General features: G+C 36.9%; 1 protein-coding gene across 6 annotated transcripts in view; it reads left to right on the top strand.

Annotated features, from left to right (window-relative positions):
- BBIP1 (BBSome interacting protein 1) overlaps positions 1-21,398 on the top strand; it is a 1,212,900-nt gene that overhangs the window by 345,741 nt on the left and 845,761 nt on the right. Inside the window, exon 1 of one of the 6 annotated variants that reach the window (XM_050804434.1) lies at positions 3,325-3,328. The exons of the other annotated variants lie outside the window; for them this stretch is intronic. The gene's annotated coding sequence lies outside the window, so the exon portion shown is untranslated. Of the gene's footprint in view, positions 1-3,324; positions 3,329-21,398 lie in introns of those variants that run through there. 6 annotated transcript variants of the gene reach the window in all.

The raw sequence follows: 21,398 nt of genomic DNA, 5'->3' as shown, positions 1-21,398 counted from the left end.
CAATGAACAATCCAGAAAGTGACATTAAGAAAATAATTCTATTTGCAGTAGAATAAAAAAGAGTAAAATACTTTGGAAAATTTTAACAAAAGAAATGTAAAAATTGTACACTGAAAGCTAAATAATTATTAAAATAAATTGAAAAATATCTGGATAAGTGGAAAGACATCCCATATTCATGGAAAATATTAATATTGTCAGGTCTTTAAGATGCCAGTGCTCCACAAATTGATCTGCAGATTCAACACAATCTCTATCAAAATCCATGTTGTCATTTTTGGCAGAAATGGACAAGCTGAACTTAAAATTCAAATGAAAATGCAAGGGACTCAGGATGGCCGAAACAATTTTGAAAAAGAACAAAGTTGGAGAACTCACACTTCCCAATTTCAAAACTTACTACAGTGTCATTAAGATAGTGCAATACTGGCTTATGGATGGATATGTGTATATTGATAAAATTGTGAAGCCAGAAATAAATTCATATCTTTATGATCAATTGATTTTGGATAAAGGTGTCAAGGTAACTCAATGCAAAATGATAGTAGGTGAGTTGTTGAGACACATAGAGCATCCAATGACCGTCTCATATGGGAATAGTCTATGAGTTTCTGTTTGATGTAGACCTCACACCCATTAAAGAGCAAGGCCTTGAACAATGGCAACTTAAGTGTCTGTGATAGTTTTGCAAATTAAATTTACCATTCAGTCTTTCTATTTTCACTGGGCATTAGAGACTTGCGTGTGACAGGAAGAGCCTTGCAAATTTTTAAATTACTGCTCCAGTGAAATGGATACTCCTATCACAAAATAAATATATGGGTATCCACTAAATGAAAAACAAACACAATTGTCTTTGCTGCTGCCAGAGTGACTGCTTTACAGCAATAAGTGGCTCTTGGCAAACCAAGAAACAGAGAGAAATTAGCAAGAACATATTTATAATCATATATCAGGGATGTTAAAGAGCCATGTTGTTTCTAAATAATATCACTAATCATTCAACACTCTCAAAGCATATTTACTATCTATAAAGACAGGTACCTTTTGTCTTTAGTTAACTGGCAGGCCCTAGTAAGTGCTACAGTTTCATTACCTTGTACAGAATCAGCTTCTGTACAGAAAGGATTGAATTTGAGCATGTTGGAATGAATTGTGGATGCCTATCAGGCTTTGTAGCCTCCTTCTTGAGTTCTTAAATAGCGTTCTTTACAAACAGTTCTAAATTTTGGTTTTCTAAATATGTTTCAAGGAGGTCAGGGCAAGGCCAAAAAATAAACTCCCGAGTAAGAGCATGACAGTCACAAGGTTCTCTCTTTTTTGGGAGTGGTAGGTGGGTGTTGGAGTTTAGAGTATTACAGTGATAGATAGAAATATGTATGGGTGAATAATGAAGAATTTTGTAAGCAGTCATTCTAGAAGCAGAAAAGTTCTGGGTGTTTTCAGACAAGAGTAAGACCAGAACAGCATGAATGATTATGAGGCTAAGTGGAGATCTCAGTTACCAGAGGCCTCAGGTAACTTTGTGGCTGATGGTACTGCTCACAAATTGGGGTAGACTTTTTCTACCTGGTAAAGTGAGAGGCTGTAATATTTAATAGGTCACTGATGTCTGTACACTGTTGTACTGTCATGCTGGAATCCCCAAAGTTTGTCTTGATGTTTAATATACAAATAGAAAGGTTGATGATGATGCATGAGTTCAAGGCTAGGATGTTTTCAAGGTATTTCTTTATGTTGCAGAAAACAGTTTCCAGTGAGTTTTTCAGCACAAAGTCTCGTGTGTTGGCTTTCATTACGTCATGCAGACAGGAAGCCAATTCAAAAAAGTTACAAGTCAAATGTCTACTGTAGTATCTGACATCAAGAAATCCTTTGGGTTAGGTTCTGGTAATCGGCTTAGGAAAGTCACAAATATCTTCTGTCTTTGAGAGGACAGAGTCTTTCCATTTTGCATTGTTTTATTGGCCTAGATTGGATCATGTGATCTCTTAGCCACTTAGCTGTAAAAAGAAGCATTACTGCTCCCATTTACTTTGGCTTTTCTCTCTTGGTGGATTTCCAAATGGTACTAGTGTGAGTTTGTTTTTCTCTTTGGATTTGGAGTCCTTGAAGAGTTCTATAAGTCTGCTTTGCCACAGAATAAAGGCCATCTTTTTACTCATCTAAGATTTAAGACCTTTTCAATGCAACACCATCATACAGTTGACTGTGGCAGGCACCGCTGGACCCGAAGTTCACCTCTTGGTCTACTTCTGCTTTTAGCTGCTGCTATGGTGAGCAGTCCAAGCATAAGCCACTCGTATTTCCTTTCCTTTCCCCTTTTACCTGTTATAAATTCTTTTTCATTTCTAATGGAAGAAATATTGTCCCTCCAACACCACAATCCCTAATTCTCTCCATTTCTTTTCCCCCACAAGATGTATACATTTTCCCTAGGTATATGATTATTTTCTATAACCACCTCTTTTGTTTAACAATTCTTTTTTTTTTTTTTTTTTTTTGTGAGACAGGGTCTCATTTTGTTACCCAGGCTGGAGTGCAGTGGTGCAATCGTGGCTCACTGTAACCTCAAACTTCTAAGCTCAAGCCATCCTCCCACCTCCTGAGTAGCTGAGACTACAGGCACATACCACCACGCCAGCTAATTTTTGTATTTTTTTGTGGAGACAGATTCACCATGTTGCCCAGGCTGGTCTTGAACTCCTGTGCTCACGTGATCCTCCCACCTCGGCTTCCCAAAGTGCTGGGATTACTGGCATGAGTTACTGTGCCCTGCCTGTTAATAATTGTTGTTTCTTTGGTTTCTGATTGACTAATTTCTGCTTTCATATTTTATTTATTCACTCTCTTCTCCTACTTAATTATATTTTGTTAATTTCCTAATGTTTTTAATGTAATGATTATTTCCTTTATATTTTTGTGTTGATCTTTAAAAATGAAAACATTTATGACATTGTAATTTTCTTTGAGTACAGCTTTGACTACCTCATAAATTTGATATGCAGAATTTTTATAATAGCTACTCTCTAAGTCTATAATGGCAGTGTTTATTTCCTCTATGATCCAAAGTTTATTTAGAATGATGTTTCAGAATTTCTAAAGTCTTTAAATTGAAATGTTTATTATTAAACATCCATTTTCATTGCTTTGTTTACTTATCATTCAATTTAAGAACATCTGCTTCTTAGGAAAGTAGAACTGAGCTGTGCTTACTGTAGTATCTCCAATTATCTTGCCTTTGAGTAGTCTTGACTACTGCTTGACCTCCTGTCATACTTAGTCTGGATTTCTTGATGTCATAGATGTATGTGTGTGTGTGGGGGGGTGGAGGTGTGTGTGTGTCTGTGAGTGGGTGTGCGCGTGTGTGTGAGTGGGTGCACGTGTGTGTGTCTCTCTATTTCTCTTAAGTAGTAAAAGCAACTTAAGGATAGTGACTTTGTTTTATAATTCTTTGCTTTCCCTGTAGCATTTAACACCTTAAACATATTAAGTTATCAATAAATACATATATATTCCTTTATATTTCAAGGATGGTAAGATACATCAGACATGGGATCAAAGCCTTTGCTAAGTGATGATGTGATTATTCATTTTATTAAAATATATCTATATTATGTATTCCTTTTCTGGTTCTGGAATAGATCATATTAGGGCTATACTCTTCTTTCCTACAGTGATCACAAGCGTGATGATTAACGTGATTATTTATACTGACTCTTCATTGAGCATGTCACATATTACTTTATAATGCTCATAGTAGCTAGCTCAGATGTGATGATTATCCTCGTTTCACGAGGCACACGGATCAAGACTATGCTCAGGTTGTCAGCTGGTGGAGATGAAGCCTGGATGGGATCCCACAACTGCTCATTCCTTTCACTTCTGTTCCACACCAGTCTCTGTTAATTAATTCTTCTACTCACTTATTTTCTCTTTTATTCTGTCACTCATTCAAACAACTAAGTGTTTGCTGATTTATTGGCCTGATACAGTACTAAAAGATGAGGAACATAAATATGAATAAAACATGGCCCCTGCTTTTGGTTAAGTTCCAGAGTCCAACTGAGCCTTTTCTTTCACATGCAGCAAATTTTAAAATATTGTAGAATGTACTAATTGTATCTGGGCTTCCCTGCAGTCCCTCGACTTCTCTGTTCTCTGTTCCCAGATGTTCAGGTGTTTACCTCAGGGTTTGCCCAAGCTGATTCCAACGCTGGCTGCCAAAACTGGGCTGTATAACATCATTGTATGCTCTTTGTAAATGCAGAAAGACCTGGGGTTTTAATAGCCTTTCTCCACCCACCCTAAACTTCATTTCCCTCCGGGCAATAATACAAGTTTAAAGCCAAAGTCAATTATGACAATGTTATTATTTCTTGTGGGGAAAATTGATGTGGCTAACCTACAATGTGTGCCAGACTCCTGAAACTTAGACAGAAATTCTTCTTGGAGACAAGGAAGACTAGCTTCAGAAACATGTTTTATATGAAAGAAACAACCAGGGTCTTTGTTTTCCCAGACTGTTTGGTCATTTGGACTCAGAATGTACCTAGTGAAATCTCATCTATAAGATCTTTTCTTCTACATCTTGGACTCCATGTACTCGACTCAGGCCCACACAAATCCCATAACAACACATGTCTGCCACCAAGCGCCACCTGCAATGACAAAGATTGAAGCCCACTAGAAACTGCCTCTTGGACTTGACGATCATATAGGTTTTTAGTTGTGCTAAGGAATTCCAGTTGTAACCAGAATCACCATCTCTGTTAGCATTGCCATTTCCCACCATTTTCTATCCCTTCTCTCTGCTTTTTTTCTGGCTGTCTAAAACTCTAGTAATTATGTGACTATCACTCACTTTATAATTTTCCTCCCAGAAAAAAATAAGACAAGTACTTTATTTCCTTTATTATTGTATCCATAGTGTCCTACGTATAGTTGGCCCTCAGTGCAAATTTGTTGAAGGAATCATGATGAATGATTGCGATAATCCTTATTGTTTTAATCTTATTCACCATGCTTACCATATCTTCTCCAACCCCTTTAACATCATAATCGTCATCTTCACCATTATCAATACCAACATCATCATCCTTTCATCATAACCTCTCCTGTGTCAGTGGTGCTTTACAGTTTTCATGGTGCCTTCCCATCATTGTCCGCTCAGGTATTCTGAGCTCCCCTCCTTGTTCTCAGGTGAAGCAGGCATGGGAGAATTATTATTATCAGTCCACGGATGAGGCAGTTGAACCAAAAAACGGTAAATTAACTTGCTTAGTCACCATCTGGAGCAGGAACAGAACCTCAGCCTTGTTGGTTTCTATGTCATGGTACTTATGATCTACTCTGCCTTGAGCAAGGCTTATTTGTAAATAGCTTTTGAAGCAAAGCGTTTTCTTCTATTTTTCCCTCATAGCACTTTACATGATGCCTGGCATGTGGTAGGCAATTAAAAATATTTATTGAAGGACTACCTTAGTCTATCCCTGCTGCTCTAACAAAATGCCACAGACTCAGCAATTTATAGATAATAAAAATGTATTTATCACAGTTCTGGAGGCAGAGAAGTTGAAGGTCAAAGTGCCAGCAGATTCAGTGTCTGGTGAAGGCTGCTCTTGGCTTCCAAGATGGCACCTTATTGCTGTGTCCTCACATGACAAAAGGCAGAAGGGCAAAGGACCTAGCTGGCTCCCTCCAGCCCTTTTGTAAGGGCACTAATCTCATTCAAGAGGGTGGAACCCTCATGACCTAATCACCTCCCAAAAGCCTCACCTGCTAATACAATCATCTTGGTAATCAGGTTTCCACATATAAATTTTGAAGGAACACATACATTCAATCCATAGCAAGGACCAAATGGCATGTAAATCCTCCATGATGTGGCCTCTAGCTTCCTCTTCAGTCTTTGCATGCCCACAGCTCAGTGTTGTAGCTTAGAGGAACTCTCTACATGTCCTGAGCAGTCCTGGCTTTCTGCACCTGGTTTTTGCACACTGATCTGCCTGTCTGAAATACTCTCTCCAGTACCCCTTGGCCTCTGTCCCAATCTGCCAATTTGATAGAGGCTTTGCAGGCTCTCCCAGCTCAAATTGACCACCGTTCCCTTGGGTGATGACTATACTCTGTCACAGGTCTTCTACAGCCTCTTTGGAACATTAATACATATGACAGACTGTAAGCCCCTAGAGGGCAGCAGGCATGTCAGTATTGTTGTATCACTGTACCCCAGCATCTTGCAGTAACTGGGACTAGCAGGTAGCATTTATGGAATGCGTACTCTCTGCCAGCCACCAGATTCGTTGATTTATGTGGGTTATCTCATTTAATTGTCATAACAACCCTCTGAAATAAGTGTCATTATTGCCTACATTCTATAAATGAGGAAGTAAGGTACAGTATCATTAAATAAGAAGCCAAAGCCACTCCTCTAATAGTATCAACAAACAAATGACCACATTTAGTTTTTCCATATATAAATCTGTCCTTGAATCCTTAGCACCTAGTCAGGCACATAAAAAAAGTTTAATAGGTGTGGAATGTGAATTACATAAATAGAAAAATTATATTAAATGATTTCTAATCTCCAACTCATTTTGTTCTGTGCTTGATTTTCTTGGGAAAGATATTGTATTTGCTCAATAAGGGTATCGAACATGTAAAAATTGCTAAAATAGATTGTTAACATTCTCACCACACAAAAAATAATAGATTTGCAAAGTGATGGATATGGTAATTAGCTTGATTGAGTCTTTCTGTAGTACATACATAGATCAAGCATCACATTGTACTCCATAAATCTATGCAATTATTATTTATCAATTAAAAATGAATAAATAAAAGAAAGGGAGACTATTTTCAGTGTTCTTAACAACTCTCTCTGTACCTATTCTGGTGGGAAGATATGGTGGGTGGCATTCTCCACAAAGTATATGATTAACGTGGCTTTCTTTGCTTAATACATTTCCTGTCTTAAAAGGTGGCCCAGCAGCAAGTCCTAATTACAGGGGTTGTGTGCCATTTCCTGGCCCCTCCTCAGGGCACCTTCACATGAATATAATCTGACTAAGAAGGTGGCATTACCCACACAGGATGTCTACTTCAACATGTTTACCCAAGTCACAAAACCTCTTGCCTGTTTTCTTCTTAGATTTTCGCCTAAGAAAAATGGCTTCTTACCAAACTCCCCAAACCCAAATTATAACCACAATTTCCTTATGTCCGGGGTACTGTTTTCAAAGTTGCAGAATAAAACAAATGCACGCAGGGGTAATTTTTTTTTCCTCCTGACCCCTGGGAAAATCAAGAAGGCTTCAGAACTTAGGTCAAAGAGAATGGATTTACCTGCCTTTGTCTTTGCTACTGGCAAATAGGGATCAGATCCCAACGGGGACTGTGAAGGAGCAGGAGGTGTCAAGTCACTGAAGACTCCCTTACCTCACTTCACTTTCTTTTCTGTAGGGCACGTCTCCCAGAAGGTCTGTCCAGAATACCTGTTTCTTTTGGATTCTGCTTGTTTTGATAAGATTCGTTTTTATGCTAAACCTGGAAGCGGAAGGGCTGGGGTGATGTCAGGGGAGACTGGCCCTTTATACTAGTTTCCTATTATGACTAGTAATGGTGTGGAGTAATCTCCCCAGCAGTTCTGCTAAAATTTCTCACTTTTAAATGTCAACAAGGAAGAGTTGTAGGGTGGGGAAGAGATTCTGGCAAAGCTTTAACTTTTGAAGAAATCACAGCATCTCAGGCCTGACCCCAAGCTTCCTGGAGTTCCTTTCTCCTGGAGGACAGAGTGAAACTCATAGACTCTGCACCCCCAAGAGTGTACATACTACTTGGCTCACTGGAGTGGGCCACTGACTCAGGCAATTAACTCCCCAAAAGCTTTACAACTTCCATTTCTATGGTCAACAATTAGCATCTTAATGATTATGCTCTTCTACAGACTATGACTTGACAACTCTGAATTGTGTGTACAACCTCCAATGGGTCGTAAGGGGGAAAATGTGTTTGTCACAGCTAAGCTTCTTTATATTATATTAATACTGGCAGGTGCCAGCGTGTTGGGTTGCAGGATTTGACTTGTGCATCAAGCTTTGCCTGCTGTCTTTCGGTGGAGAAACAACACTTAGGGTACTCACCCTCTTGTGCTGTTGGTATCCATCTGCATGTGAACCACTTGAAGCCCTTGCTTAACATAGCTTTGTGGGTCCACACTGCAGAAACTCAGAATTGGACTCTCTGAAGGACTGGCTCAAGATTCTGAATTTTACAAATGCTCCAAAAGTAAGGTTTGGCAGTGACTGAAGTACCCCAAGCTACTGAGGACTGAGTGTCCATGAGCTTTTGTGTTGTAAAACTCTGGATTTTTTTTTTCATTATTCATTGGCTGGAGGAAATTGACTCCCAGCTTTAATATGATTTGAAATAATGTATAAATTTCTTAAATTGTATTACTTTTGCATTTATTCTGTAACACATACATTTATTGAGCACTTTCTGTGTGTCAGGAACAATGCCAGATGCCTGGCTACAAAGAGGAATAAAACATGAATTCTTATTCGTGAATTCAAGGAACTTCTAATCTCTTAAGAAAACAAGTGTGTACGATTAGGTGCTAGAGGAGCTATGAAAGAGGTCCACATGGATAAAATGGAAACAGAAAGGAGAGAGTAATCAATTCTACCTGGGGAACATGGTGGTGTTGTAAATATTTTCACATAAAGAAAGATGTATAGGTGTTCACCAAGCAGATAAGTTAGAAGAAAGATATTATTCTAACCTGATGGAGCAAAGACATAAATTCTAAAATAACAAGACAGGTTCTGGGAACTGAAGGTAGGTCAGCATAGCTGGAAGGCAGGATGATAGGTGGGGAAGGAGAACAGAGTAAGAAATTATTCCTAAGAGATAAGGAGGAGGCAGATCATAGTTATCCATGGTAAGGAATTTGCAATTTAGTCTCTAGATTAGTTTCCTCAAAGTGTAGACCTTGGGATTTCCACATTAGAAAAACCCAGCTGAATCAGAATTCCCAGAGGTGGGGTCTCATCCTACAGATTTTTACAAGCATCCCAGTTGAGCAGTATACCAAGCCTGGTATCTACTGTTTTATAAGATGGAGCCCCTGGAGGCTTTTGTGCAGGGAAGAGAAATGATTAGAAAGGCTATTCACTGGGGTGGATGATAGGTTAGTTAGACTGATTGGCAACTAGTTAACAGACCATGGAAATCCTCCAGGTGAGAGATGACAGAGGGTTTAGCTAAAGTAATGTGCATCTTGGGTATGAAGGGTGGGAGATGACTTGAAAGGTGTGCTAAGAAGGTTGGATTTATAGGACAGAGTCTAAATAGAAAATAAAAGAATTCTGAGAATATAGTGAAGTCCGGTGCAAAACATAGTGTTTGTGGAAAGTTTTAGCCACTTTTCTGAGGTCTTGTCTATTTTATATGACAAAAGAAGTTGTCTTTCATCAGGACTTCCTTTGTATGGGCAGACACCTTTTTCATTCTTATGTAAGCATATGTTCACAAACATCACACACAAGTTTGAATAGCTACAATAATTTAATAACAGTTACAAGCAGGATTGTGGATAGTGAAGGCAACTTTGTTTTCTCAGGGACATAATTCTGCATCACACACCTAGTAATAGTATGGTTGAGATATTGTCATTCATTTATGTATTTGTGTTGAAAATAGACACAGAGAAGAGAGAATGTTTTCTGACATAGTCATGTCTCCAAAATGCCAGGCTGTCACCGCAAAGAAGAAAACCCATCAGGACTGGAAGACTTCCCTTTGCTTATGGAGTTTGCTAGATTATGCTGCCCTGCAGGTTTCTCCTATGTAAGTGCATTTGCTGTATATTTCTGAAAGACCAGCCTTTATGTGGGAATAAAGAAAAATGTATTAAATAACCCTATGATAATCAGAAATTGTTCTGGAACCTACAAAAGTCACTAACCTACTTCTCTTGTAATTAAATTGAAACCACCAAGATCTGGCATCTACTTAATTTTGTCTTTCCTTCTAAGATCTGCAAAATTAGAAAGTGTTCTTAATCCCTCTTCAGAAGGAGGAGAGAGTTTCACTAGTATCCCTGTCTGGAGGGGAAAGAGGAGTTAGCACCTACTTCGTTCTCTCTTGTCTATTACTACACGGTACTGCAACTCCAGGGGACATCAGGAAGGGACTATGCTATCAATCAAAGAGTTTAGTCTGTGGTTAAGAGCATGGACCTGGACTTGAATCTCATTTGTACTGGTTGCTGACTGTGTTGGATTGGCAGTCTGTTCGTTTCTCATCTGTAAGATGTGGATATTTATTCCTGTTTCATAGGGCTACTCGTTCATCTGTCAACCCATTTATTTAACAAATACTTATTAATCACTCATTTCATAAATGACAAGATGACCACACAAAAAAGATATAGTTCCAGTACTTGTGGTAGTTTAGATTCTATTGCAGGGAGGAGGGCCATAAAGCAGGTAAACATAGAATAATATATCAGATGGTAATAAGTGCTAAGAAGCAAAGCAAAACAAAGTAAAAAAGAAAAGATAAGAAACAAGGAAATCAGGGTGAAGTGAGCGTTTCTCAGACTGTAACATCTGGGCAGAGATCAAGGCACTGCAGTGCAAGTTCAAGGTGGTAACCTGGCCAAATACCTGGGAGAAGCTGTTCCAAGGAGAATGGACAGCAAAGGCAAAGGCCCTGAGGCACAAGGCTGCACACATTTGAGGATCAACAGGGGCAGTGCCTCCGGTAAGGAGTGGCTGGAGCAAAAATGACCAAGGGAGAGAGGAGTCACTCTTCCCTCTGCCTAATCAGGCAGTTCTCCGTTAGCTATCTGGGAGAAGAAACTTCTAGACAGGGAGAACAGTGATTATCTAGGCTCTCAGGCAGCAGGGTGTTAGAATGTTCCAGGCTGGGGTGAATTCACCAAGTTAGAAACTGGTAGGAAGCAAGATCAGAGTGATGAGAGGGCCAGATCATGTAGGACATCTGAAGCCAAGGCAAGGACTTTGGATTTTGTTCTGAAAAAGAGGGGATCATTGGAACATGCTGAGCAGAGGAGTGACAAAATTGGATTTACACTGTGATGGGATCGTTCTGGTTTTAAAATAGACAATAAACTGTAGGGGCAAGTTTGAAAACTGAGCACTCAGAAAGGAGGCAAAAGCAATAATTCAAGTAAGAGATGGTGACTCAGTCCAGGTGCTGGCAGAGGAGGTGGTAAGGGTGAAAAGTGGTCATATTCCAGATACACTTCAAAACTAGAACTGGCAAGCTTCACTGATGGATTGAATGGGAGGTGACAGCTTTGATTGATGGCTAGCATCCAGCATGCATGGCCTGTAATCACAAAGGGAAGTGTTCTTCCCTTAAAGGATTATAACACGGAAGAGATTTTACTTATTTTTATTTTACAAGGATATGGTGAGGGGAAACTTGAGAAGAGGATCTGGATTCCAGAACCTGGGGCTCTGTCATTGGAAATGTTTGCTGTGAGTCATCATGGTTGCTCTCCTTGACCCAAAGAACAGTAGGCTCCCTGTCTTCCGGCAGAAACACAAACAAGTCCCTTTGCCTTCTTCACACGAACATTTGTTACGTCCCTGTCCTTCTCTTAGCTTTAATTCAAACCAAATCTTACCCAGAGAAATTACAGGGACCTTCCAGCTTCTTACACTGTAGAGACAAACTGCAAAGAAGGGAGAGGAGACATAGATCTTTCCTGATTGTACGAAGTATGATAAAATGGTGTTTCAGTAACAAAAGTATGGCAGCAGAAATCCACGTGAAGGATTTGCTTGGGTAGTTGCATTAGGTGCAGTAACTTAAAGCTGTGCGGAACAGAGAGCTCCCTCTTGTGGGATGAGACTCAGTTCACTGCCTTTCTGCCCAGCTGGCCGGCTTGCCGCATCCCTAGCTTCACTCTTCTAACAGAATTTACCCAAGAGGCAGGTCGTCTTCTACAGGATGGGGAGGAGGAAAGGTGGTCAATGTGAAATACAGGTCACATTTCTTCCAGGTCATATCATGTCACAGCAAGGCTGGGCTCTGCTGAGTTGAATGTTGTCTTTGTCCTCTCCATAGACTCTTTCTTATTTACTGCTCCCCCAGCTCCACAGCTGCTGACTTTCAGACACAGGGGCAAGGCCAGTCTCCTGGAGTGGGCTGTTCTTTTGCCTGCCTATTTAGAATTATGCACCAGATTTTATTATGATTTCATGTATTAACAATAACGCTAATTTTTGAAAAGATTATCATTTTAAACACAATACAATAACATAAACTCGGAATAGTTTGTTAAAACTAATGGTTCAGAAGTGCCTCAAACCCTTTTTTTTAAAACTGAGCAATAATAGTGTTTCTAGAATATATATTTTTTTCTGACAGTAGAAACAATAACCATTGTAACACAAATGTTCTATGGATTAAAATGCCATTTATTTCTAAGTAAATACGATGTCCTTACAGACCCACATTTTGTTGAGCTATAAGAGTATTTGGACTTTTATCACCTTGTTAATTAGGAAAGGGAAATTCGGAGCAACAATCGTGGTTTCTCTTAGGAACTAGGTACAAAATGATTAGGGAAATAAGGGAAGCTCCTACTATCATGGAGGATAAAGGTGTGGAATTGCCTGCTTGAAGACTGGAAACATGAATGAAGAACATACGGGCTGGAACAAATGTATGAAATTGAGCTACACACCAGTCCTGGGGAAGCTGGGATCTGTCTTTTGGGTCAAACAAGATCCCTGGCACAGATGTAATCTCCTGTAAATGTTTGTAGATTAAGTGAACAAAGATTAGTTTGGGACTAGAATTGTGGGTCGAATAACAGCTGGCTCAGATTGAGGTTGAAAACGTATCTTTTGTAATTTTTGACTTTGCCAGTAGTTTGGGGCAAGGGTAGTGGTTATGTATTGGCACTAGGAGATAAGATTTAAAAGGATCTCACAGAGATACAGTCCAAGTCCCAAGCAAGCCAGATCACATTTCAGTTTCGAAGGCAGTGTCACAGTAGGGTAGCGATGCAGGCCATTTATCATCCACTTGGTTTCTTAGACACAGACTAGCTCTATTGACTATACACAGACTGTTATTTATTTATTTTTTTCAGTTTTCTGTTCATAAACATGTACTTTTGGTTGAAATGTGATCCAAGAGATTTGTAGGCAATTCAGTAAAAACTCATGCCTACTAATGGAGAAAATATCAAAGCAACCATCTTGATAAATTAAATGGCCATCTTGTGCATTAATGACTATCTGGCAAAAGAAAGTTGAGCTACTGTTCCTAAACCGAGTACATTTATTTCCTCCTAGTCAGCTAAAGAAAGAGGCTGTCTTGAGTCTTTGCCAGTTTGGCCTCATTAATTGGTCCCATCAAACTGGTGACCTCCTCATCAGTGTGGCTCAACAAGATCATACTCCATAAGCAAACAGTGCTCTAGGAAGTGATTAGAACATTTTTTGTTTAGGCAAAGTATCCCCCTCTTCTGTACTACTCTCTTCAGTCCTTGTCATATTGGTTTGAATAAGAACATTAAGCACCTGATAATCAGTCTCAAATCTCTATTGATTTGATTCCAATTATACTGTCTATAGTTGAATATATCACAGGATAAGAATTCCAAATCTGGGAGGAAAAGATAATTTGATATTTATTCTGCGTTGTTAGGAAAATATTAGAATGTATATAAGCTCAGCCAGGACAAAACCTCAGGTTAAAAAAAAAAAAAAACAACAACATAGTGTTCGCATTGGAGAGAAAAATGTACATTATTGTTTTTTTCTCCATGCTTTTTTTTTTTTTTTTCCCGTGTCAGAACTTTTATTAGACAGAAACTTTTGGCTTTATTTCCTGCTCCTGTGATCTACATCTCCTAGCCCATTTTGAAGACAGTCAAATTCATCTTCATAAAGAGTCAAGTTGATCATTAGCACTCTCCCATTTAGTAGTTCCCTATCATCTATGGAACAGAATTCTAATACCTTGGTTTGTAGCTGGACATTGATGACACAGTATTAATCCCATTATCATTATTATCTCTACCATCATCATCATAAACATGTGCTGAACATTTAACATGTGCCCAGCACTAGGCTTGGTTCTTTATCTCATTTTATCCTGTGAAGAAGGGATATTGTTATCCTTATATTAGAGGTGACAAATCTGAGGCTTAAGGAGGCTATCACTTATTTAAGTGACATTTAAGGTCATGCAGTTAGTAATCAAGCTGGAACCCAAAGTTCAAATAGTACCAGCCCAATTTTCTCTTCCAACCCGCTCCCATACTTCCTCTTAGACCAGACTTTCTTTATCATTGTCCCCTGAATTGGCCTCAACATTCCCATGGCTACACTTTTGCTGTTATCTACTACAACTCAGAATGCCTGATACTTTTCTTTTTATTCTTCTAAAATCCTGACAATTTCCAATTTTTTAAAAAAAATTTCAAATCTACTATGGAAACTAAATTCACTTTAGGAAATCACAACCTGATACCAAAAGCAGACCAGGAAATTATAAGAAAATAAACCTGCAGCACAATATCCTTCATTAATATTAATAGTAAAACACTCAGCAAAATAGTGCCCAGTCAAGTATAACAATATGTAAAAAAGTAATATATCATGGTCAGGTATGGTTTACCTGAGGAATGCAGTGTTATTTCGACATTCAAAAATAAATTAATATAAATCACCATAACAAACTTAAAAGGGAAAACCATGTGATTATCTTAATAGATACAGAAAAATCATTTGGAAAAAAAAATCAATCCTCAGTAATGATAAAAATTCTCAGTAACATAAGACTAGAGAAGAAATTCCTTAAGATGATAAAGGATATCTTTTAAAATCTATTGTTTAATGGTAAAAGATTGAATAATTTCTTCCCAAGATATAAACAAGTCAAAGATGTCTACCCTCACCACTCCTTTGTAACATGATCCTAGTTTTAGACAGAGTAGTCAGGCAAGAAAAATAAAATGTAAAATATGCAGAAAGAAAAAAAGAGAGGGTGAGTATGAAATAATAAATCTGTCTCTTGTCATAGGTGACATTATTATCTGTGTATAAAATTCCAAGAGATCTACAAAAAGCTACAAGAGTTGATGAATGAGTTCAGCAAGATTGCAGAATACGAGGTCAATTGTATGTCTGTAGCAATAAAATTTTCAAGTTAAAATTTTGAAAGCAGTACTATATGAAATAGCACACACAGACACACACAAAACAACAAACAAGCAAATCATGAACTATTTAAGTATAAGTTCAACCACATATATACAAGACCTGTTAGGCAAAAATTTCAAAATATTGCTGAGAGGAATTAAAGAAGACCTAAATTGTGGAGATATACCATGTTCATGGATCAAAAATATTGAGAAATCAGAGTATGTGTCTACATAAATACTTGTACATGAATGTCTATAGCAGCTTTAATTTTTCCCAAATTCATCTATAGGTTCAATTTAATTACAATCAAAATTTCAGGATAATTTTTATGGAAATCAATAAACTTACTAAAAACTTACAGCAAAATGAAAAAGGCCTGTTATAACCTAGGCAATTTGAAAATGAACAAAATTAGAGATCTGACACAATCTGATTACAATGCATATGATAAAGCTACAGTTATCAAGACAGTGTGGTATTGGTATAAAATTAGAAATACAGATATAACACCATGGAGTGTCTAGAAATAGGTCTACATACATATGATTAACTGGTTTTCCACAAAGGAGCCAAGGTTATCTAATGGGAATAGGATAATCTTTTATACAAGTGGCTCTGGGAAAAACTGAATATCCAATAAGCAAAAACATGAATGTTAACTGTTAGCTCATACTACATAAAAATTACACTGAAATGGGTCATAGACCCAAATATGTATGCTAAAATCACAAAACTTCTAGAAATAAAATTAGGAAAAACTATTAGTTACCTTTGGTTTGACAAAGCTTCTTAAAATGAGGCACAAAAAGCACAAATTCTACAATTAAAAAATAACAACTTGACTTCATCAAAGTTAAACTTCTGGTTTTTGAAAGATACTTTTATGAAAATAAAAAGACAAATCACAGATTGAAATAAAAGATTAAAAAATCACATACATCATAAAGAACTTGTCTCTAGAATGTATATAAAAAGCACTTGAACTCAATAATAAGACAAAAGAGTCAGTTAAAAAATGAGCAAAAGAGTTGTAAAAACACTTTAGCAGGAAATATATCAATGGAAAGTTGGCACATGAAAAGATGCTCAATATTAGTCATTAGGGAAATACAAGTTAAAACCACAATGAGATACCACTCCACACTTACTAGAATGGCTAAAATTAAGCAGATTGATTATAATACATGTTGGCAGAGATGTGGAGAAACTGGGACTCATAGGAATGTAAAAGAATACAAAAGCTCTGGAAAACATTTGGTAGTTTTTTTAAACATTAAACATATGCCTAACATAAGACCTAGCTCTTCCACAGCTAGTAACTACCAAAGAGAAATCAGAGTATGTGTCTACATAAATACTTGTACATGAATGTCTATAGCAGCTTTAATTGTAATAGCTAAAAATGAGAACTGAAGTGTCCATCAATAGGCAAATAGGTAAACAAATTCTGGCATATGCATACAATGAGGTTCTACTCAAATATAAAAGAAAAAGAACCATTCATAAATGTAATAATGTAGATCAATATTGAAATAATGCTAAGTGTAAGAAGAGGAATATGATCTATTTATATAAATTCAAACTAATATGACAGAAAGCAGATTCATGGTTACCTTTAGCAGGGTGGGAGTGGAAAGACATTACAAAAGGGCATGAAAAATCATTTATGGGTGATAGATATATTTATTACCTTAATCATGGTCAGTGTTTCATGCTTATATGTCAAAACTTGTCAAATTTTACATTTATACTATACACAGTTTATGTCATTTATAGGTCAATAAAGCTATAAAACATTTAAAAACAAAGTTATTAGAGAAAGAATAATATTCTTACAGATAATGAAACTAACTAGAAGTATATGCCAGGAAAACAAATGGAAATATTACCTAATATTCAAAACTGAACTAGAAGAAATTTAAGAAGTTATAGAAGGTGTGAAAAAAAGCATTTATCAGAATTATCAAAATTCAGAAATGAAGTGATCAGAGGAAAGGCAAGTTAGATCAAGAGTTTGCAGAACTCAGAAAATAATATAAAATAAAAATATTCAGAAATAAAAACTAAACTAGAAAAAATATATGACTAACTAGATACAAAAGATAATTCCTTATAAATTAGAAGATGAAAAAGAAGAATTTTGAAAAATAGAAAAACAGACTACAAGGATTTGTGTGAAAGTGGCAGGAAAATAATATAGGTAAAGAAGAAAAATTATATGCATGTTATGAGTCACTAAAAGATAAATTCAAAGGAATGCAAGAGAGCAAATTCTAATCACCATAAGTCAAGAAGACTTCTTGGAATTAAAAAATACATGTTTTGAACCTACATATTGAAAGAGTGTGGTTTGTCCTAGGGAAAAATTACTTTATGACAGAAAACATTGAGGTTTATTCCAAAAATAGGAAGTAGAAGGAAAAAGAGGAATAAGAGGAGGAAAAGAAGAAGAGAAGTTAGTAGGAATGAGTACCTCAAATACCCAAATTGTGGTTTCTAGATGTCCTTTTCCAGTAAAAGGAAAAAGAAGTAAAGGTAAAAGCAAAGGTAAAAGTGACTGATTCTGGGGTCGCAGCAGAAAGGATACAAGGTGATGCTGAAGTATTTTGTCATACAGAAAGAAGGAAAGATATCAAAGTCAACTAGGGTGATGGCAAAAGGATTTAGCAGCCAATCTGAATTAGATTCTACTGACCGAACAGGGGGAGAATTGTCCATCAGTAAGGATAACTGCAGTGGACTGCAAGACATTAAACATGTTTGAATCGAGCAGTTCATAATGATAATATTAACCATGGTGACAATGATAAAATCAGTAAACTAGTTTTTGACCTTTTCAAGATGGTAGGGAACCATTCATCATTTTAAAAACTGGTAATTAAAGAAAACCATCAAGCTTTATCTTGTCTTTCTGGTAAGATTTATAGATCAGGGTGACAAAAGAATTCATGAGAAAATTTCTTCTTTGAAGAATTTTAGCTAACAGATGAAGAAGGAATGATAGAATTATCATATGACTATTCCACAATCCCTAATGAATTAATGGTTCCAGGCATTGATCATCAATGGCTGCTACCATCACAAAAAGAGAAATAAGTATGCATTGTGCATTTCCAGATGGAAGTTCATCTAAAAGTAGTTTTACAAGTACACAAATAAAATCAAGCCTGAATCTGACCTAAGCTCAAGGAAGTTAGCAATTTTGAATATGTTATTAGTAACTGTAGTCATGGTGCTGTGCATAGATCTCTAAAAGTCGTTCTTCTTGTAGAAGAATGTCATTTATAGTTCAATAAAGCTGTAAAACATTTAAAAACAAAGTTATTAAAGAAGAATAATATTCTTACAGATAATGAAACTAACTAGAAGTAGATGCCAGGAAAACAAGAGTAGAAGAAAACTTTCTATCCTTGAACAACAGCTCCCCATTCCTCATCTCCCTACTCCAGCCATTGGTAATCATCATTCTACTCTTTCTACTTTCCACTTCAATGAATTCAACTGTTTAGATATCACAATTGCTGTTAAGAGTAGATTTTAAATGTTCCCGCCACATGAAAAGATAAGTATATGAGGTGATGGATGTGTTACTTAGCTTGCTTTAGCCATTCCACAATGTAAACATATATAAAAAATCACATTGTGCCTCATATATATATAATTAATATATGTCAATTAGAAAACAAAAATATAAGAAAGAATAAAAGAGAAAAATTATCATACTGCACTTTGGTAAAAAAAAATGCTCAGTTATTTTTAATGAAAGGTGAAAATATTACTTCTATAAGATAATAATTGTTTAGTGTACAAAAACTGATATTTATTCCCTCTCCTGCTCCCTCCCCCAAGTAGGAAGGGAGACCTGTAATAGAGGGTTTGAGTTTAGTGGTCAGTTTAATTCAACATCTACTCTGAATATGTTATTATCATACAATTGGAAGATAGATACAGAAGCCATAGGTCTTCCTGCTTTCAAGATTTTTAAAACATTGCTTTCATTTTAAGTGTTTGTGTGTGAAAGAGAGAGGATGGGCAAGAGATAAACTATTACTGAATTTTTAATTGTAAGTAATCCTAATTAATAATTTATATGTGTTCTATCTTTTACTCTTCACAGCTATCCTATGAATTACCTGTTATTTTAGGGATGGTTTTATAAGTTAAGTAGCTTGCTTTAGGTCATTGCTGCCTGATTCTAAAGCCTATACTTTTATCTGTTACAACATAATTACTTCCTTCTCTAAATGGCTATGAAAAGAATTTGAAAGGTGGTGGTCTATGGTATGTATCTCATTTAGTTCATGCATTGTAGACTCACATAGGGTAATTTTTTAAGCTATTTTACATACAAAAATCCAGGTCTTTGGGTTCTTCTGAAAAATAAGACTGGCAAGAGATGGCCCATATTCTTGCTCAAGTGAATATAACTTACCCCTTTTAGGAAGTATAAATACTCTAGAGTTTGCCACGATCCCCACCAATCTCTATAGATTCTTTCAAGGCCAGCTTTATCTACCCTTCATTTCCTTCAGATCCTCTAGCCATTTGTGGTATAAACCCTGATCTATAGCACAGCATTTAATTAATTAAATCATTCAGTGCCCTTATCCTATACTGTTTGTGTCATAGTTATTTGTCTACATGTATTGTCTGTAATTACATGTCTGTGTATTGTCTCTAATTACAGACAATACATATCTCTAGAAGTTTCTAGAAATAGAAATTACATATCATTGTTTATTTTACATTTTCCATTGCATAAAATTATTTAGGCAGCCAATGAATAAATAAATTTAATTAGTTGATTAATGAGAAGGCGAGTAGTTGCCATTTGAGCTGGTAGTTGTAGTTATAGTCTTTGTTGATTTAATACAATTTCTGAACATTCATTCAACATGAACTGTCATGTCTGCCGCAAGGAAAAATAAGTTGCTAAAAACATGATTGAGATAATGGTGTCCTTTTTTGCAGAGTGAAAAAAGTTGGACTGAAAATACTTTTTATCTTTGAAAACTTCATCTCATTCTCAAAATCATCCCTCTCTGTGGAACTCATTTTATAGCTGAAATAATCAGTTTCTGTGGGGTGTTAATTACTCACACTATCTTTTCTGTTGAGAGAAAAACGTGTTTTCAAAGCACAGGTTCCCAATCTTTCAAAATAGGTCATCTTGCTAGAAAATGAAAATATAACTTTAGTATGTCCAGATGTTGCCCTTTAAAAGGAATACTTTCCAACGTTATGGAGACCAATCCTGGATGTTTCTGTGGACCCATTGCCCACAGGGATGCACAGAACAGATGAAAGCTCAGCCTTAAAGAGGGGTATAACCAAAAAACAAGACAAACACAGTAAAGGAATCTTCCCACTTGTCTCTGCATTCTGTTCTTCCTTTCCCCCTTGTGACATACAGAAAATATAATTTGTTTTTTAAAAAATTTAAACATTTTACTTCTTTATAATACACTTTGGCCAGGAAAAAAAATGGAATTACAAGTCCAGTGTATCTTCTGAGCATTGTGTAAGGCCTCCCCTTCCAGGCAATTTGCTAGGTTCAGTTTCAGCAGTGGAATTTTGAGATCCAGGGCAGAGTAGAGGACTGAAGGCTTTACTGTAACTCACCCTCAGTCTGCAGAGTCAGAAGGGTTTCAGAGATAGCAGGACAGACTGAATATGCATCCCCAGACCATATTGGGAGTGAGATAGTAATGAAAGGTAGGATCAAGGGTTAAGCTCTAGCTTAGAGGCACTACAGTTTTGACATAAACAAGGAGGGTCTAATGATTGCAGCCTTGAATATTGTAGCCTTCTTTATTAACATCACCTTTATTGGGAGATGGGAGATGGAGTTATGATGAAAGGGTGCCTTCAGAGGCAATGAGGCATCTCCTAGGGGCCAAGGGGACCATCAGGACATTTTTACATCAGAAGATGGTAAATGGGCTTGGCCAATTTTGGGCAGACCTCTTGACGTTTTCTTCTCATCTTCATATTGGGTCAAACTTTCCATAGTATTCAGGGCCTTTACAATCTGATCCTAACCTACCCCTTGTCTTATTACTGATTCCTTCATGCTTACCATCTAAGCATCTTACAGACAAGCCATACTGACCTATATATACTTAACCATATTTTTGTTATGTTTCCTCTTCAGAAAGGTCTTTCCTACCCTTGAAACACTCCTGGGATTCATCTTTC

Source organism: Macaca thibetana, chromosome 9 (genome assembly GCF_024542745.1).
Source record: "Macaca thibetana thibetana isolate TM-01 chromosome 9, ASM2454274v1, whole genome shotgun sequence".
NCBI classification, from domain to species: Eukaryota; Metazoa; Chordata; class Mammalia; order Primates; family Cercopithecidae; genus Macaca; species Macaca thibetana.
Note: the sequence above shows the minus strand (reverse complement) of the source record. Positions and strands in the feature narration are given on the sequence as shown.